We start from the raw sequence: 20,801 nt of genomic DNA, 5'->3' as shown, positions 1-20,801 counted from the left end.
ATAAATAGTGGTGAGCATTGGTCAAGGTGGATAGCTGAGATATGCATTGATTTTCTTGCAATTCATGTCTATTGTATCTCAATACATAATCTGACTCCCTGTTGCCCTCCATTTTTGTGTTGATGTCATATTGACTATGTCTACTACTATGAACTGTATTTGATGCCAAAGAACCACAAAGTTGTAACCCACAAGTTTTTCTCAATTCTTGCTACTCCTACTTGTAGTTCTAGCTCAGTCTTTGCTTCTTTGCATGTACAGGGGTTGTAGCATGAGCATTAAGAGTTGTGGGTGTACATTCAATCAAGGAAAAGGGCGTTGATTTGTTCTTGTTATTGTTATTGTTATTGCTATTATGGGCTCTATTTTCCTTGCTCTACTACTATTGTCATACTGGCTATTTTTGCTATTGTGAACCACATTTGATGTCAAAAGACCCCGAAATGGTAACCCACGTGTTTCTCAAATGGGTATGCATGAAATTAACTCAATGGTGCTTGAAAAAAGAAAAAATTGTCTAGAGACAATTTCTTGAGGGTTGTCTTGACTATTTTTCGGCATTGAAGGACTTGTGTTGTGCAAGGAAGTCCAAATTTGTTGTCTCTCGCCCCTTTTTCAAACCAAAGGTGGTGTCCTCTTTTTTTCTTTTTCTTTTTTGGTATTTTTGATAATATAGGGACCAATCCCATTGGCTTCCCATTTTCCTTTCTTTTCTCTTGTCACTTGGTTTTTAAGGTTCTCTTTAAGCATGAGGTCACAAATCTGAAAGACATGGGGTTTCACCTTTTTGTTGTAATGTCTTGATAGCCTATTCTGATACACTTTGAGGTGGTCATGTGTTGCATGCTAATGTTCTTCTAACAATTCTAGCTATTCTAGATGGGCCACTCTATAGTCCTCATCTAATAGGACATCTCGAAGGGTAACTCTCAAGGATGGGATCTCAACCTCTAAAGGGAGAATAGCTTCATAGTCATAAACTAGGGAAAAAGGTGTAATGTCTATAGGTGTTCTAACATTCATCTTTTAGGCCCAGATGGCAGGGTTCAGCTATAAATGCCAATCTTGACCAATATTGTTGATGAATTTCTTGAGGATATTGATAATGGTTTTATTGGTGGCCTCTACTTGGCCATTGCCTTGGGGATAATAAATTGATGAGGAGTGGTGTATAATGTGAATTTTTTTGCATAATTCATCAATTATTTGATTTTTAAAATACAGGACATTATCCATGAGAATGGAATGGGTTATGCCAAACTGAAAAATTATATAGTTTAGGATGAAGGATAAAAAAAAAAATTCCCATAGAGTCAACAAGTGTTTCCACTTTGACCTATTTGGTGAAGTATTTGGTAGTGGTGATAATCCATTTATGTCCACTAGAGGAAGGTGGACGGATGGCTCCGATCAAATCAAAACCCCACTGATAAAAAGGCCATGGTGTGGGCCAAAGGGTTGAGTTCTTGGGCTAGTGCATGAACAAGATTACCATGGATTTGACATTTTTTGAAAGTTTTGACGTAGTCGATAGAATCTTTTTCCATGGTTGGCCAAAAATAGCCCATTCTAAGAATTTTCTTTGCTAATGTGAACCCATTGGAGTGTGACCCACAAATCCCTAAATGGACTTCCTGTAGAGTGACTCTAGACTCATCCTTTTCAAGATATCTAAATAAAGTACCATCAAGACCCTTCCTATATAGCGTATCAACTATTAGAAATGATTGAAAAGATCATAGATTGAAAATTGATGGATTTGGTAAAGAATGTTCTCAATCATAGTTTTTTCATTGATGTCACACTTGCTAACTTGCAAGAATGACAATTGCTTAAGTGATCCAAGTACTATCACTTAGTTGATTAACAAGGAGAAGTTAATCAATAAGATGTAACTAGAGAACCTAGAGAAAGGTTGAAGTTATGTTATTGTAATGAAGTATAAGGATCAGCTAAGACATTGATGAAATAGTGTATTGATGACATATTCTAAGAAACAAAGGTTAGACACAATCAGATACATTAGAAGTGCAAGGTTTAACTAAGTCAATTTGTAAAGCTTAACTAAGTTCATATGTGAGTGATGAGCAAGCTAGTTGAAGTTGAGAAAATTCTCAGTTCAAGCCGAGCAAACCTAGAAAATAGTATGTGCCAAGGAACCTTCTTGAGTTGAATGAAAAAGTCTGCATATGCTGAGCATTAGAAAAATGTAGTGGATGCCGAGAAAAATTGTTCAGGTGTTGAGCACTAGTAAAATACAGTTGGAGCTGAGTAACGCAGTAAGTGCTGAGCATCAGTAATCCAATGATGTTGAGTTGCTACATTATTTGAAAAGTCCAAAGGTTTTCCAGATCAATAATGATAAGTTTGTTACATTGATTTTTGTGATCTAGTAAAATGATAAGGATGATGAGTTGGTATCACAGAGTTCTATGTCAACTAATTCTAAGAAAATATAGATAAATTTCTCTTAATATTTCTAGGAGAAACAAATGGGAGGGAAAGAAATATCATTTTCTCAAGTCAAGAATTGAGCGGGAAATGAAGAAAAACACTTCTTTATAAGGAGTTACAGGTCAGAGATCAAAGTACACACATGAGAGAGGAGAAGAGTCAAATGTGGTCAGAAGTGAGAAGTAGCCAAGAGAAGGCAAGAATGAAGTGACAAGAGAAAGACACAGTGAGAATAGAGCATTGTGACTCTAAATTGATCAAGTGACCATAGTGTGAGTTGCATTGGTATAATGAGCAGAAGACTCAAGGAAACAAATCTTGAAGGGTGAACAAGTTGTCAGTACTGCAAGGAGGTAAATCCAAGCAAAGAAGGATTGAAGAGTGATCTGAAATCTTTAAGGTTTGAGTTGCAATCTATATCAGGTCAAAAGCTCTCTAATACTTTCTTACCATTATATTAGATATTGAAATCCTACATTGCTAGGTTAGTTTAACAGCTAGGTGGAGAAGCCTTTGAAAAGGTGATTGAAAGTCCCATGGATTTGGGTGGACCTAATAGCCTTATGTAAATCCTTTAATAGGGTGACATTCCATGTTGAATGTTCTTAAGTCCTCTAACAAGGTACACTCCTAATAAGGTGTTGAAATCCTTTAACAGGGTCACATTTAATAGTGTGTTGTAGCCTTTAATAGGGCGGACCTTTAACAGGGCATCACTTTACAAGGGTGAGAAAAGAATATAGCATGTTACTGGTGGTTTTCCCAAATTGGGTTTCCATGTAAATCCTTGTGTTATGTGTTGATTCTTTATGTCTCATTACTGCATGTTGATTTATAGTAGCTTGCTAAGATAAAGGTTAAAGCTTGGATGAATAGTAGAATGCATGGGCCTATTATAGTTTCATTAAAAGTTTGAATTGGACATTATTGGACATTGAATAACTGATTCACCCCCTCTCAGTTATTCTAAAGAATTCTAATATCAACCACCAAGGAGTAGCGTGAGGTTTTTCAAATGAAAATTTTCTTTTGGCTATGTGAAAGGTCATATGGGATGGTTCTATCATGAAGACAGGTAATGATGGGGTTATACCAAAGGGAATCAGGAGTGTTTAAGTGGGAAATGATAAGGGAGTTAGGTCAAGTAAACACAAGTTGAACCACCTATTCTACTAATAATTTGTACCACTCATGCTACTCTAGGAGTTGGAGTAAAGAGGCCAAAGTGGCCATAGCATCTGTTTCTCTATTATTTTCTTTGGGAATTTGTTCAAAAGTAATGTGAACAAAACACACCTTAAGTGTGTCAATTATATGTTTATAAGGAAATAATTTTTCATCCTTGGTCTGGTAAGTGTCAGTGACCTAATTGATGACCAATTGGGAGTCTCCATAAACTTATAGCATTATTAGTTTCCACTCTAAAGCTAGCTTGAGTCCTACGACCAAAGCTTCATATTTTGCCACATTGTTGGTATAGGGGAAAAGTATTTTGTAGGATTTGGGGATGGTAACACCTAGTGGCATGATGAAAAAAATATTGGCGCCTGAACCATGGTGTGTGTAAGAACCTTCAACATTGAATTTCCAAGTTACCAACTCTATCTGAAGAATGTGCATATCAAGGAAGTCAACTAACATAGGATTGGAACTCTCTATAGGTGCATCTACCAATTGGTCAGCAATGGCCTATCCTTTTATTGCTTTCCTATCTACATGCTCAATATCAAATTCACTTAGGATCATCACCTACTTGGCCAACCTACCTGTTAATGTTGTTTTGTTGAGAAGATATTTGAGGGGATCAATCTTGGAAATGATCTTGACCTTATGTGCTAAAAGATAATGGCATAGTTTTGGGAAGAAAAAACTATAGCCAAACATACCTTTTCAATAAAGGAGTAATTTAATTCATAGTTGACCAAGGTACAACTAATGTAATAAATGGCCCTTTATTTTCCTTGGTCATTTTCTTGTGCTAAGAGGGCTCCAATTGATTTTTTAGTTAGGGAAATATACAACAATAATGGTTTGTGTGACATTGGAGGCACCAACACTGGCAGATTCATCAACTATGTTTTGAGTAAATCAAAAGTTGTTTGACACTGATCATCCCATTTGAAAATTATGTCTTTGTGTAATAAGTGGGTGAAAGGCACACACTTCTTTGCTAGCTGGGAAATGAAATGATATACTGATTAAAGCCTTCCTTGGAGAGAATGGACTTGACTCAGATTTTTTAGTGGTTACATGTTAACTATGGTATGTACCTTTTTAGGGTCAACTTCTATCCCTTTGGCTAAGATAATGTATCCTAGAAGCTTGCTAGATTTGATGCTAAAAGCACATTTCTTTGGATTTAGCATAACTTTGAATGCCTCTAAGTAGGTCAATTTCTTGTCCAAGATAGGGAGATGTTCTTCTCAAGTATGGAATTTGGAAAGGATATCATCTACATAGTCTTCCATAAAGATGTGCATCATATCATGAAAGATAGTAGTCATGGTCCGTTGATAGGTGGCCCCAACATTTTTTAAACCAAAGGGCATCACATTCCAACAAAATGTGCCCCATGCACAAGTAAAAGTTGTTTTCTCCTAATCTTCTGGTGCTATCTTGATCTGAATATACCCTGAAAACCCATCCATGAGTGAAAACATGGAATGACTTGCTGTGATATCGACAATGGTGTCGATATTGGGGAGAGGAAATTCATCTTTGGGACATGCTTTGTTTAAATCTCATAAGTCGATACAGATGCATATGCTACCATTTTTTTTTCGATATGGGGACAATTTTGTATATCCATGATGTATGTGCTAGGGGCCGAAAGAAATTGTTGTTGATTAATTTTTTGAATTCTACTTTGAGTAATAAAGCTACATGGGGATGCATCTTTCTAAGTTTTTTTTTAATTGGCTTGACCTCTAGAGAAATGTTAAGATGGTGGAGGATTAAGGTCGGGTCTAAGTTGGGCATGTCCATGAAAGACCATGCAAAGGTTATGTGTCTTTCTTTGAAGAATTCAATGAATGCCTTCCTTTCTTCTATACTCAAGGATTGTGCCAAATAAATGACCTTTGGTTCTTGTTCTGTGCCGATGTTGACTAGTTCTATCAGTTCAATCAAAATAGAAGAGCTCTCTTTGGAATGTTCAAGCAAGGTATCAATTACCCCATATATGGGTGCCACAGTTGGGTTTTCACCTTGGGATGCACCACTTATATTTGTTTCCATTTGTTTGTCAAGCTTAGCCACAACTTGGTTGTGGTCACTAAGGTTGTAGGATGCTTTCCCTGCTCTAGTATGATTGAGGTGATTGATACTAGACCCAACTAAATGATGAAATGGTTCAACCATGTTAAGGTAGATGAAAACTTCACATTCAGTGTCAAAATGGGGGATGTGATGAGGCTCAATTTTATCCTAGTTAATGATTTTGGGATGGACTAGGGAAAGCGATTCATAACATGGAAAGGGTTCATTAGGATTTAAAGAAATAATTTCATTGGATGGCTCATATGTTGTATTTTTTAGATCTATGACATGGGCTTCTTTTAGAGTGTCAGAAAAAGTAGAGCTTGCAGGAGGCTCATAGTAATCATCTTCAACTTCTACTAGAAAGGAGTCAGGGAATAAGGTTTGAAATTGAACCCCTTCAATGTGTTCATCATCTTCTATGCCACCCTGATGTTTTCTATTTCTCGATGAAGTGGATCTTGAACTATGAGTTGTTCTTTGTGTAGCCAAACTATCAGGGGTGGGTATGTGGACAACATCACATTCTTTATTGTGAAGAGACTCCTCGGATAGGGACTCAAATTCTCATTTAGCAGAATCATCATCATCTTCATTATTGGAGGTATTCATGGGTGGTTGTTTTGTGAAATGTGAACTTGAGAGGGACAAATTTACATTTATGATGTCAGTTGTTGCTAGGGTATAGCTGTCCTTTTGTTTAGGTACCCACATCAAGATAAAAGAAGGATCATCATTCTTTAGGTGAGCTTTAGAAGAGGTTTGTGCCTTGTCTTGTCTACCATACCCTACCCCTATTTTGGATTTGTTGGATCCGAACTATGCCACAAGAGGTTCAACAATGCATTTCCCTTTCCCTAATAGACCATCTCTTGTATATCCCATATTTTTCATCAGATCAAAACCTTTTCCATGTAGATGGGGGGAAATGTCAATACTTTGTTTATAGATTTTGTCTATTGTGCTTGGGGGTACTCCACTTGCCTTGACAAAAATGTACATGATATTGTTTAGTGGTGGATGATGGTTTTCCATGAGATCTTGGAGAGAGTGGGGGATCAAATAAGGAGACTGAGTACTCACCTACCCCTCTGCATTGTAGTTTACACTTCTTTTCAAACTCCTTCATCAACCTATCCATTTCTCCACAATGTGTTTGTTTAGGGTCCTTTGATTATGATGGTGAAGGATGGGAAGAACTTGAACAACCAACTTTCTCTTTATCCTTAGTTGATGTAGATGAGTGGATGTTATTTTGGCTAGTAGAACATGAAGTGTCTATCGATGTGGATTGAATAATGTCATCTATTGGGGCACTAGTGTATTCTCTATTATGAGGAACAAGGGAATTACAATATTGTGCAAAGTTTTGGTCCCTTGATATTGTCATCTCTTGACCCATATATGGAATATTAAGACATTGATGGTAAGTAGAGGGAACAACTTGCATTTCATGAATACACAGTCTTCCTAACAAGATGTTATAAGTTAAATGCAAGTCTAAGACTTGACAAATGGTTTCTTTCACAACTAGTCCAACCCTAATTGGTAGGATAACCATGCGTTTGGAGGATCTCTCCTCAAAACATAAGCTTTGATGGTGATTTTCTTCCTTGGATCAAAAAAATCTTTCATATATCATAGAGATTTCACTAAATTTAATGTGAAAATATTGAGACATGCTCCACCATCAACTAGTGCTCTCTTAACTCTATTTCTATGGATAAAGACTTCAATATGCAGAGGGGAATTTTTTGGCTAGATGACAAACATGTCATCTTGAGCTGAAAAAGGGACACAATGATGAGCCATAGGATTGCTGACCATGTTTTGAAACCTACTCACATATAGTTTATTGGAACTAAGGCTTTGGTGAGGATTTCTCTATGCTCTGACAAGATTTGCAACAACTCAAAAATGGAGATATGAGCAGGAGTCTTAAGCAACTAGTTGACCAGGTTGTATTTAGGCAAGGAGGAACTTGTAGTTACATGGTTAGAATTTATCATGAGTCCTAGTAAAATGACTTTAGAGGCTTGGCCTCAGGTAACAACATTTGATAATTGTTTCTTGTTTTTATCCTTATTCATGATGACATTTACAGTGTCATCAAATCCAGAGATCATGTCAATGGTGTTGTCGTAGTGATGTGCATAATTAAATTTATCATGAGGAGGTGCCTTCTGATTGGCCTTGGAAGACTCCCCTTTTTCATGACTCATGAAGGGGTTCTTGAAGGCCATATGGTCCTCATTGTTGCTGAGATTGTTTACTTCAATAGTTCCATCATTTCTTAATTTTTGGATGAACACCTTAAGGGAAAAACAATTATTTGTTAAGTGCCCCTGATTTTGGTGATAGGCACAAATGTGTTTGTCATTCCACCATTTCATCTTGACTTGGGGTTCATATGATTTGGCCTTGGGTAACACGATGAGTTCATCAGCCAAGAGAATTTGTAAAGAATTCTCATAAGACACCCCTATGGGTGTATAGTCGTTACGTATATCAAAAGACTGATATCTTCCTGGGGGAGGAGCTTGATTATAAGCAACTTCCTGACTAGAGATAGAGGAAGTCTTCATGTTATGTTAGTAAAATTGGAATGCATTATTTTGTTGAGGTGTGACAGTGGGACCCCGTTGATTTAAAGGGGGTTGAGTTTGAGTTTTGACATGGTTGGCTTCAACTACCCCATCATTTGTGGTATTTTTGTTATTGTTCCTCCACCATAATTTATGTTTTCTAGTGGAGGTGTGTCTCTAAACATCTCTAGCTTGATGTGCAAAGTGAGGTAATGGTAACTGTTGGGTTAATGATGATATTCATAGCTTTGCCTATTTCAAAAGATGTCTTCAGTCAGATACATAAATTCTCAGATTTTGTAAAATACTAGCAAGGAAAAGGGTATCCAAATTTATCATTTATTCACAATTATTATGCACCCAAATGGCCTTTGTTTTGAGTTTTTGTCAGATGCATCACAAGATTAATCAAATGTACTATTTTTTGGGTCAAATATTCTATTTTATTGGTTATATGCATTGTTTTATGATTTAGATGCACTATTTTATAATTTAGATGCGTTGTTTTATCATTCAGATGCACTATTTCAAGGTTTAAATGTGTTGTTCTAGACGTATATGCATCATAATAGAGATCAAAAGCATCATAGGAATGTTCAAAAGAATTCAACAATGTCTTGGTTTTGAACTTTATTTCTCGATACTGGTTTGAAGTTCTTCTTTTTGAAAGGATTATGATTCAGATTGGTGTTTGTTATTAAGTTTTAAAGCACTTCCAAGAGAAATGGTAGTAAGATTGAAAGCAAAATGCAAAAATTGCACGCACCTAGAAAATGGAAGAAAATGGCTTCCTGACAAGGTTATCTAAAGGCTGGTGACTAGTGGGTTTTAGTGTTTAACCATCTATGTTTGGATTTATCTCTCTTATGGTAAGAGAGCTTCTCACCAATGCTAGGGAGGTTTGGTGCAATCCTTTATGAGACTACTAGTGGAAGACTATGTTTTGAACATGGGTGGCTTGCATTCGATTGGGAATGCAAGCTGGGGAGGCAATCCCTCTCACTGACCCTGCTAAGGAAACTCAAGAGGTAGCCTTTTTGCCTTTCTATAGGAAGATAATTCTACCTAGTGTAATGCAAGAAGTGGAAATCATGATAGGTCTAGTAGTTTGATCACTCGAGGAGAGCGAGAGAATATTCCTCCTATTTTGACTTCCCAAACACAACAGACACGAAGTATTGATTACCAACCCTTACACTACTACAGACAGAGGGGCTCCTAGTTAAAATATGTGTTTGTTCTTTCCCTATTTGACTGTTACTAACCCTCACAGAAGGTTTGGCATTCTAATCAAATCTCATGATTTGAGAGCAGAGGCCTACTTCTAATTAGATCAGTGACGTCAAACATACTACTTAGAGTACATTATGGACTTTTAAAAAAATGCCGCAATCTAATTCACAAGGGTTCCAACCTACTTACCTGTTTCAAAGGTAGCAAAGGCTAAGTACATTTTTGAGGGTCTTCATTCTCATCGCACATTTCTAGCAGCATGAGAGTTCTTCACAACTTAGATGAGGCCTACAAACAACCAAAAATCAAATTCGAACATTAGATGTGAAGGTTAATAGATCAAATTAGATGTATAATAGAAAACAACATATGCATCATAGGAAATGGTATATGAGCTATAAGAATGATCAAATGCACTATAAGAATGATCAAATGCAATATAAGAATGATCAAATGTGCTATAAGAATGATAAATATGCTGTAAGAATAATCAAATGAGCTATAAGAATAATCAAATGCGCTATAGGAATGATCAAATGCACTATAAGAACAATCAAACAAGCTATAAGAATAATCAAATGTGCTATAAGAATAATAAAATGTGCTCTAGGAATGATATAAGAATGATGAAATGTGCTATAAGATTAAATGCACTATAAGAACGACCATATGCACTATATGAATGTGCAAATGTACAACATATGATTCAAATGTGTTAAAAGAATAGGTGGAAACGTTAAAATAGTGTGTAAAAGTATTGCTGCATCAGGGGAATGGCAGATCTGATCTTTGTGAGCTTGGAAACATCTTTGAAAGTTTTTTGATCTCATGAAGCTTCTCACATGCTATAAAACCTACAAAAGATTAAATCTGCACCAAAAATAGGGAAGAAAGCAGATCTAAAAGAAGAAGAAGAATAGATTAGCAAGAAAACTTGAAGAACAGAGAGGCTTTAATATGAAGTCCCACGATGGGCACCAATTTGTACATGTTGTAATCATGTATTCATGAAATCTTAGTATAGGATGCAAATAGACTAACGATGAACTAAACTAAACAAAAGATATCATCATCAGAATGTAACCTCTATGAGAATCTCATGTTTCCCTAACTACAACTACTAAAATAGCTCTCAGACCAACATCTTAGTGATAGTTCTAAAATGGGAGAATGCTTAAAATATAGATCTACATTGGATACATGCAAGATCTATGATATAAATGAAGATTATATGCTATTAAGATGAATATGCAATGAACTAACAAGTAATAATTGATGCTAAATAACTCAAAATAATGCTAAAATGCTATGAAAATGCTAAGATGATGAATCAAAATGTGCCCATAGTGCAGATGCCTAAGACTTGGGTCCCTTTTCTCTTGAATTCTCCTTCTATTTATAGGATTTTTAGAAGGGGTTAGGGTAAGAATTTGGGTTTTACCTTTCACTGATGGATAGAAGTGAAATTGAAATTGTCTCATGAGAGACAAGAAAAGGAGCCCAAAAGTCCTTATTGGAGGCTCAATGTGGATTTTATTTCAACAAAAATGTCTCATGAGAGACAAGAGGAGGAGCCCAAAAGTCATGATTTGTGGCTAAATGTGACCTTTATTTCAACAAAAATGTCTCATGAGAGACAAGAGAAAGAGCCCAAAAGTCATGATTTATGGCTAAATTTGGATTTCTTTTCAACAAAAATGTCTCATGAGAGACAAGAGGAATAGCCCAAAAAGTCATGATTTGTGGTTAAATTTGGATTTATTTTCAATTCTTTATATAAAAAGACGATTTTCATTTTGTGAGAATAAATGTATGTATTGATTTAACAAAAGTTCCATTTATTCTCAAAAGTTTGTCTTTTCCCTCTCCTTTTTGAATTTCATTTTATAATTTTGAATTATTTTTCTCCTCTTTTGAAGTTGATTTAGGTCTTATTAAGTTGATAGATGATTAATGACCTAATGTAACCTTTTAATTTGAAATTTTTTTGTGTTTCTTCTAATTTTCTCTTTAATTTGACTAATTGATTAGAACTGTGTGATTTAGGTCTTTGCCAATTTTTAGGTGTCTACAATTAGTATCACCATTCAAAATATATTGCAGCCAACAACATTCTTATCTATTGGTAGGTACAACAAAGGAAAATACCCCCCAAGAAAGAGACCTTGTATCAATATCGCATTGAATCCTTAAACCAACAACACACAATGAAGATTCGATTTCTTTTTCAAATTTTTCTTATAATTGTCAAGTTGAATATTGTAACATCCATATTTTTATGTAAATTTAGATTTATGATATAATTCTCTTATGAAACTATGATGGAACTAGTGTTTTATGAAAAAAAAACTATACATTTTCTAGAAATGGGGACATAGCATTTCTAGAACCATTTTTAATGACAATGACACAATTCATGGTAAGCAATAAAATTGAAATTTGATGTAAGTGTTGATTGTTTTCTATGTAGCTACACTATCTACATTCAAAAAAAATGTCAATGACATTTTTCCTCCTAAAGGTTCAAGGATTTAAAAAGAAGTTTATTTAGAAATTTATTAAACAAAAGAAGACACCAAAAATTCCATATAAGATTGTGTTAATACACAAACCAAGGTCTCTAATAAATTCTATAAAACTAAACCTCCTCCCAAGCATATAGGTCAAAATACTATGAACAATTATGAAAAACACCTAGCACCAATATTCATCATTGCGCATGCTAATCGCTTACTATAAATGGATCTTCCCTCTTGTATATGTTGGATGTGCATTCTACACCTAAGGAGTGTGAATGACTTGAATTATACAATAACAATGTTTTTGCACTTGAGATATTTTCTAAATCATCATGACAGTACAATGACACTCTTAACCCATGTATATCAAATATAGTGTCAAGTATGTCCTCGTTATCTACTATTGCACACATAAATGTTATCAATATGATTGCCATTTTGTTTCTTCATCATTGAATAAGGGAAAATTCCTACTCCATATTCCTCGTCACTATACACATTGTATGACTTGATAATGTCCACACAAGTATTTCCTAGTAGGAAATATTTGTCAATATAAGCCTTTGCAATTTTTCTTAGATTACAACTGGATTGCAACAAGTTCATGGACCATGATAGAAAGATAGACACATGCTATAATGGATATATGCATCACCTCTTCACATAAAGAAGGTGTTCCCTGATGACTTCAACAATACAATCTTGAACATTCATGCAAGGTGTGTTTGTAAACCGAACCATGATAAAATCTTGAGATAGAAAAAAATCCATTATGATTTTGATATGGTAGTTTATGGACTTAAAATGTATTGATCCATAGAATTAGATAATATAGTAAATCTGGCAATTACTACTACACAATTGTACAACCATAGATAAATAAAGATTGTAATCTCCAACACAATGTGAGGCAAAATAATATGAGCAATGTTTCACTACATGTGTGTGTTTTTTTTCAAAAAATTTGCAAGATAGGAAAAGATGACATAATAAAACAAAAGGGAAAACTAGAAATTCGATAGTGGAAAACCCTAAAATAGAAGCATGAAGGAAATCATGACACCAGATAATAGTATGTTTTTCATGAAACATTCATTCACATCTAAATGTTAGAGCTTCAAACCCTAGGAAAAATAGATACCATGGTTTTAAGAAACTTCAGATTTTGAAACCCCACAAATAGAGCTCAAGTACTAAAAACTTCTATTCTCAAAAACATCCATCCTACTACAAAAAATGACATGGCACATGGGGAAAACCTGCAAAAATAAAAACATTATTTATTGAAAATATTTTTTCACAGAGAAATGTTGGAGCTTCAAACCCTAGAAAAAATTCATACCTTGGTTTTAAGAAACTTTAGAGTTTGAAACCCTAGAAATAGAGCTTGATAACTTAAAAAAATGTACTCTTGAAAGGATTAATCTATTGTGAAGCAAAAAATTACATGTTACATGGGCAAAAGGAAAACATGATAGTAGAAAATAATACACTTATTATGATACATTAGTTCATAGAGAAATGTTGGATCTTCAAAGGCTATATAAAATTGATACCTTGGTTTTAAGAAACTTTAGAGTCTAAAATCCTAGATATAGAGATCGACAACTAAAAACCCCTACCCTAGAAAGGAGTCATCTATTTTGATGCAAAATATGACATGGTACATGTATAAAAGGTGTAATACCCCTCCTTTTCTATCATTGTAGACTTAGTTGTTACAGTTTTATATGACTTTTATAGATGTGTTAGCCCTTATTTGACATTTAAAATGCAATACTTTGATATACTGAGCAATTGAATATGTCAGGTTGTAGCAATTTTGTACTTGTAGTGATGGTGCTTTAATTTCTCTTATTTAATTAATAAAATTACTTTTATGATGTTGTCATTGTTGGAATTCTTTTAGATTAACTGGGGGTTGGGGGGGGGGGGGGGGGGGGGGGTGGGGGGGGGGGGTCAATCGGTTAATCATGGTCCAGATGTCTAAATAAAACTTTTTCACAATTTAGTGAACCCATATAACATTCTTAACCATGCATGCATTCATTGTGTTTACACAAAAATTGATATGTTACTATTAAACTAACATGCAAAAATGGAGAGGTAAAACACAACATATCCATCAGTACACTTGACATAATGATTTAATGTGGAAACCCAATTTGGGAAAAACCACCAGTAACATGCTACTCCTTTTTCGTCTTTTGAAGTGATGTCCTGTTAAAGGCCAACCCTATTAAAGGTTACAACACACACTATTAAATGTGGCCCGATTAAGGTATTTCAATCACCCTATTAAAAATGAGCCTTGTTAGAGGACTTTAGGCCATTCACTTGGAATGCCACCCTGTTAAAGGATTTTCCAATGATTGTTAAGTCAACCTTTCTCCAAAGGATTTAACCTAATCTGATACAATTGTTAGAGAGTAACAATAGAGTTTTATCTGATACAACTTAAAACCTTTCTTGCAGATTATAGATCACTATTCAGTCCTTAACTCTACTTGGATTTCAATCTTTGTAGTTCTGATAGCTTGTTCACCCTTCAAGCATTCATCCTTCTCTAGCCTTCTTGCTTAGCTCATTTGCAAACTTCTCCTCTTGGGTCACTTGATGAAGCAAACCCTCTTTCTTCACCTTATCAAATTTTTGCATCCAAAATCTCTCTGACCTCCAACTAACTCTGCTTCATGAATAGACATCCCTACTCAAAGAATTAGAACTCTTTTTCCCGCTCATTATCCATCTCAAAAATTAGAGTTTTTGATGGATTAGGTAGGATACAATGTATCTACCCCATATCTTGTCTTCTCTAGAAACTTCTCCTTAAATGCATTTGAATTTGCCTCCAAAATAGTTTACATAAGATTTTGTACATCTATCTCATCAATCTTATCTTCCTCCTGATTTACAAGTTCCAAGAAAACAAACTTGTCAGCTTTGATTTGACAAATCTTCGATCTTTTTCATAACGTAGTAGCTCACCATTATCAATTTACTCATGCTTGACACATACTGTATTACTCAGCATCTATTGTAAAATCACTTAGCATCAATTGGATTTAACTGGTGGTCGACACATACTAAAAATCACTTAGAATCTATTAACTTTCTTGACACCTATTAGTTTGCTCTGCATCCAGTAGAAATTACTTTCACTTGGCTCCAACTAATTTTTTTCTCAGCTTGCACTAACTTTTCTTGACACCTTCTATCAACTTGGTCAAGATTAGCAAATGAACTTTGTACAATCTTTTTCATCTGAACTTTCTTAAGTGTAGCCAATCATTTTGTAACCTCAAGTAGATCATCAATATATTATGTTATCACTAACCTAACTAATTCTTGAACTTCAATACATAATCATAAATCAACCTTTCCTCTAGGTTGATCAAATCCTCTTCATCAATCACCTAAGTGATAGTGCTTGAAACATATAAGAAATTGTCTTACCAACATATAACAGGTTTGACATCAGCAACAAAACAATGATTGAAAACATTTCTTCATCAATATTAATCTTTCTACTTAAATAATATTTTCAATCATATATCAATAGTCATATGACATGTTTTAAAAATATCTTTATAATGTCTTCATGTTAATGAGATGTTCATGTTAGAATATGATGTTATTTATATTTAGGATTCACTATTATACTTAGCCCATACCTGCATGTGTATGGCGTATGTGTGCCTATTTTACATTTATTTTTGATGTGGCTGGTATGGTTGAGGGAGGGAGTCATAGTCACCTTCTAGTTGGGATCTACGTGATTTACCACTCCCCGCCATTGTCTATTTAGCTTAGATATATATGCACATGTACACACTTTCATTTTATACAGATTTATAGGTATTGGGCATCGACTTCCCCAAATTGCCAAGAAGAGTGTGCCCTATCGCAATAACTCAATGGTAAGAATAAAGATAATTTGTAGGTCTAATTCGAGCAATAGCCTAATTACTTTTCTTGAGGAGGAGGAAACGTATCTGACTTTCCACCCTTTTTAAACCCATGAGTTTATCTTTGTCTATGTTGTTTAATTTTGAGTTTTGGTGGTGTTTCTTTTATGTGGATTTGGCTATGTGATTTATTTGGTAAATGATTTAATTATAACATTTGGATTAAATCATATAATATTAGGAATTATTAAATATTATTTTATTAAAAAGAAAATATTAAAATATAAGAATATTTAATCAATTAGAAATTAGTCAAATGTGCTTTAGTTTAAAAGATTTAATTTAAAAATCTAATTTCAAAAGTTGGATTAAAAAAGAATTGGAATATTAAAAGATTAAAGATTTAATATTATTTTATTATAATTATTTAATTAATAAGAATAAAATTAGAGTTTCATTTCATAACGAAATTTAACTATTATTATTAATTTAAATAATAAACTACACTTTAAATAGTGCTTGCACTAATTAATAACTTGGAGGAAAAGAAATTAAAAGAATATTTTAATTAATTTTCTTTTAAAAGTGTACATATAAGGATTAAATAAATGAAGTAATCATTATTTAATAAAGTTAAATGCTTTCAGTAATTGGGTAGTAGAAATGTTAGTTAAGGTTATTTTCTATGTTAGAGGATTTGTAGTTCATCTTGTTGGTGCTCAAAATTGCAGCCTTGATTTTGAGCACCATTGAGAAAGTTAAGCCATATAAACGCTTTTTGATGCCTATGCAACCGGCTGCCCATTTGAAGCATAAGAGGTGTTTAATGTTTCTAACAACTTCCATTCAGCTCATCCACTTATTCTATGATGATAAATTATCATTCTCAGTCATTTTGTGAAGTCCTAATTTGAGCAAGTGTCAATTCTGCATTTTCACCTTAGTGTCAAACAGCCTCAGGGGGTTGTGTTTGCATGTGAATATCTCGCACCTAGAATTGTATCATGACTCACCACTTTGGCAGTATCTAATATCCATACCTAAGAACCTATGTTTCAAATTTTGAGTCATTTCAAATTTGTTTGACTAGGTCTCGAACCCCTCAAAATTGGTCAATTATTGTTCTCATGCTTTCGCAATTATTTCTAAATTCTGGGAAGCCCTGTTTGACAATTAATAATTTTGACCTAGTTGACCAAAATGCCAAATATCCTTTTGTGTCACATTGTAGACATCAGAGACTTGTTATGTTTCAAGTTTCAACTTATGAAGAATCTGTTTGATTAGTTTTTGAACACGATTCCAAATCCAATTTCTATCTTTTTACTGGTGTCATAAAATGTAGATTGTTCAGTATTCTTGTTCGTGGCATAATAACTCCTAATCCATGATAGGTGAGGTTGAATGAATTTTACCACTATGTTGTACTCTAAAAATACTTTAAGTGTGCCAATTTTCACATCTTGATGAATCAATTTGCATACTTTCCCAAGTCAATTCCATTCGCAAAAAATGCTTTTCTATCAGTGTTTCCAATCTGCAAAACCCAAGTAGCTTACTTTGACCGCTTGCCATTTGCGTCCTGTTATTTTTCAAGAGCCCAAATCCTAGATCCATAATGTCCTCATGACAGAGAACTAACACCCTAAGTTTCGTTCTCCCAAGTGTCAGTTTACCTATTTTTCCAAGCCAAATCCAAACCCAATTTATTGTTTTCTGACATGTTTTATTGCAGGAAGTTCTGAAAGGTCAACTTTGACAGTGAATATCTTTTGATCCCAAATTCTTCATGAGATGAGATTTGACATGGTACAAGTATGCAGAACAGAGATTCAGTGTGCTAGTTTTTAGAGCTCGGTCAGGTGTTTGGATCAGTTTTTAAGGCCAGTCAAAGGACCTCCTAACATCAAATTGACAGTTTGCAAAAGAGGTTTAGACTGAGTTTTGTTTGATTATTTAGTGGTCAAATTTGTTTTAAATCAGTGCTGGATGGTCAATAGGCTACTTTGCAATGTTAGTCATTCGAAAACGAATTTTTTTTTAGTCGGACCCACTTTGGGCCCGACTAATTTTTGCATATTGAATAGACATTGTGGATTGAAATTTTGATGAGTATTATAATGGCTTCTTTTAATCATTATAATTACTTAAAGAAAATTGGGGAATGCTTAAGAAAGATAGCGATTTAGTTGTCTGGATTTCCTCCTATCATAAAGTTTGTAGATCCAACACTTGAGGAGACATTTGAGGACATGAAAAAAGTAAATGTTGGGAGTATGGGAAATATTCCAAGTGTCTTTGAGCATTGATGATTCAGATGAGTCAAATTGGAGTGATACAGTAGTTGCTTCCAGGCCAAAGGGCCATCAGGTAAGAAGGAAGAGGAAAAGGGTTGAATCACAGGGAAAATACCTATAAAAAAAAAAAACAAAGCGTCGTGTAAGATCATTAGATTCTACTCCATCCAAAAGGGTGAGAAAGCTAAATGATATTATTTATTTCCTGGCACTACTTCATCAAAAGAGGCTCCACACTCAGCTACCAATGATTTAATAGACTCTACTCAAGAAAGTTCTACAACTCTCTTCATGAAGTTTCTTCCAGGGTATACATCAAGATATTTGGTGAGTGCTAAAGAAAATGAGGGTCAACCCCATCTCCCAAGAGTCTTTATTGTTGAAGCTATTGGTGCATCTAATTAAAATCATAGGGATGGCTTATGCATTGGAAAAGAGGTAAAAGCAAGAAGTAGAGGATATAGCGTGGAAGGAGATGCCATGACTTGAGAAAAATGAAAAAGAAGCCAATCCACTGCTTGGAGGCAGTAATGCAAGTCTGATGATGAACAAAAAGAACAAGATCCAAATACTGTGCATACAAATTTCACCAGCTGAGAAGCCAACATTTGGGAAGCCAAATCAAAGGCAATAGAATGAAATAACAGAGACGAATCAGCCTACATTGCACCATAAGAACTCACGCAGGGGCAATGTAAGAAGGAAGCTACAAACTAAAACAAACATGTGAGCAGGGGTGGCTGTTGGAATAGTAGAGGAGGCATTTTCAGTGTGATGCACAATTTAAGAGGACAAGATCACCCATGGGAATGGTAAGAGGAGGGCCGCTCAATGAAAAGGAAGCTTGCACCATCAAAAGACCAGCCACCAATCTAAAACCAACTCACACTAAAGGAAGTAGCTTCAGTATCCACAACAAGTAGCAAGAAGTTGTTTGAAGTTAGCTAGGCCATGGCATAAAAAAGAAAAATCCCACGCTAGTTCAAAGAAAAACCATAGAGAGGAGCAAAGAAGCTGCCAAGTAATAGACATCTAGCTCCAAACTCACACTAAACACATTAAGGAGAATAGTTAATGCAATGAAACATAGGAGATTTCAAAGACTTAGTTGTATGCGAAGACCAAGCTGGCTAACATAATAAAGGAGGCTCCATTAAATGAGCAAACACTGGGGAAAGCACAAAGGCCAACCTGCATAAAAAGAAGCCGCAACAGATAAAAAAAGGGGAGCCTCCATAAAACCTCACACATAAAGATAGAGAAAAATGTGAACATCGTAGTCTAGGAGGATTTCCATGTTTTGAAGTCGTGGCATTTGCATAAAAGAAGGTTCAGGCCACTTCAAAGCCACCCACGGTCAAAGAAAGTGAGAAAGTCTACATTCAATAAAGAAAATCTTAGAACTCTTTATCCCACATTCGATGGGAGTTGGGATTAATAAAAGTTTAAATACCATTCCTTATAGAATGCTTAGTGTCTAAAGCCAAAAGCTTTTGTAAGTCACGTGAAACAAGGTGGGGCCTATGGTCACTTGTTGGCAGGTCGCCAAAGTCAAAGTTTTAAATGAAGGTGCTTAAATGACGATATGACACCAATGCACAGGATTGTGCCACGTGGCACATCCTATGGTTAGTGCATTCTCACATTAATAAAGTTCTCTGAGTTTAAGTAATGTGGGAATGAGCTCGGGGGCCACATCGTAGTGGGTCCAGGATGCATTCCAAAGTAATGATCCAGTCAGGGGCCAGAGGTGATGGGGTGTGCCTTGTTAGTAGATGATGTGGCAAATGGGTAGCCAATGGTAGCATGCCACGTGGCACATGTCAGGGCCCGATCAAGGGAAGATTGACCCAGGAAAAAGTAAAATAATTTTGAAAGGTCTTTTAAATTTATTTTTTAAATGAGAGATGTACAAGGTATTTTAAATTCAAAATTTTATTTTCTAAAGTTTAAACTTTGGAAATTTTGAATTTTTGAAAGTATTTAAAGTTGTAAACCAAGGTTTTATAGCAGAGGGAGTAATTTTCAAATGGACTTCCTGTAGGTTTCTGAGAGGCTAGATATGCGATATTATATATCGTTGGAACTGGGAGAGAATGAATTTTTCAATTACAGAGTTAGTTTTTGCACAAGAAGCAACTTGTTCATGCTACAAGAGCTTTTCTTCAAAATTCCTATTGTGCAACTATATTTAGGTAATGAAGTTTACAACTGTTTCATAACATGAAAATGACTTGAATATCAGTACCATACAATGAAAATGTAGTTGGGGTCACGTTTAAGTCAGTTAAATGGCGATTTCACCAGCTTTTCATAAGGCAAATTAGATATTTTGGTAGGAAAGAGGTTTTTATCATTCAGAAATAGATATTTTCAAATAAACTACAATGTAATGATGAAAACAAATTGGATCAATGTGTGGAAAGATGAGAGAAGTTTTTCAGTTGCAAAAGATTGAATTCCAAGTGGATAGATGTCAGTTGCATAACAAATCTAGGATTCATCTTCTTCCTATATCTTTCTTTCTTTCATCCATTGTAAGGGTTT

The sequence above is a fragment of the Cupressus sempervirens genome, chromosome 7 (assembly GCF_028749045.1).
Source record: "Cupressus sempervirens isolate cs-2001-9-10 chromosome 7, ASM2874904v1, whole genome shotgun sequence".
Classification (NCBI taxonomy): domain Eukaryota; kingdom Viridiplantae; phylum Streptophyta; class Pinopsida; order Cupressales; family Cupressaceae; genus Cupressus; species Cupressus sempervirens.
The sequence above is the reverse complement of the archived record's forward strand: the minus strand, read 5'-3'. Positions refer to the sequence as shown.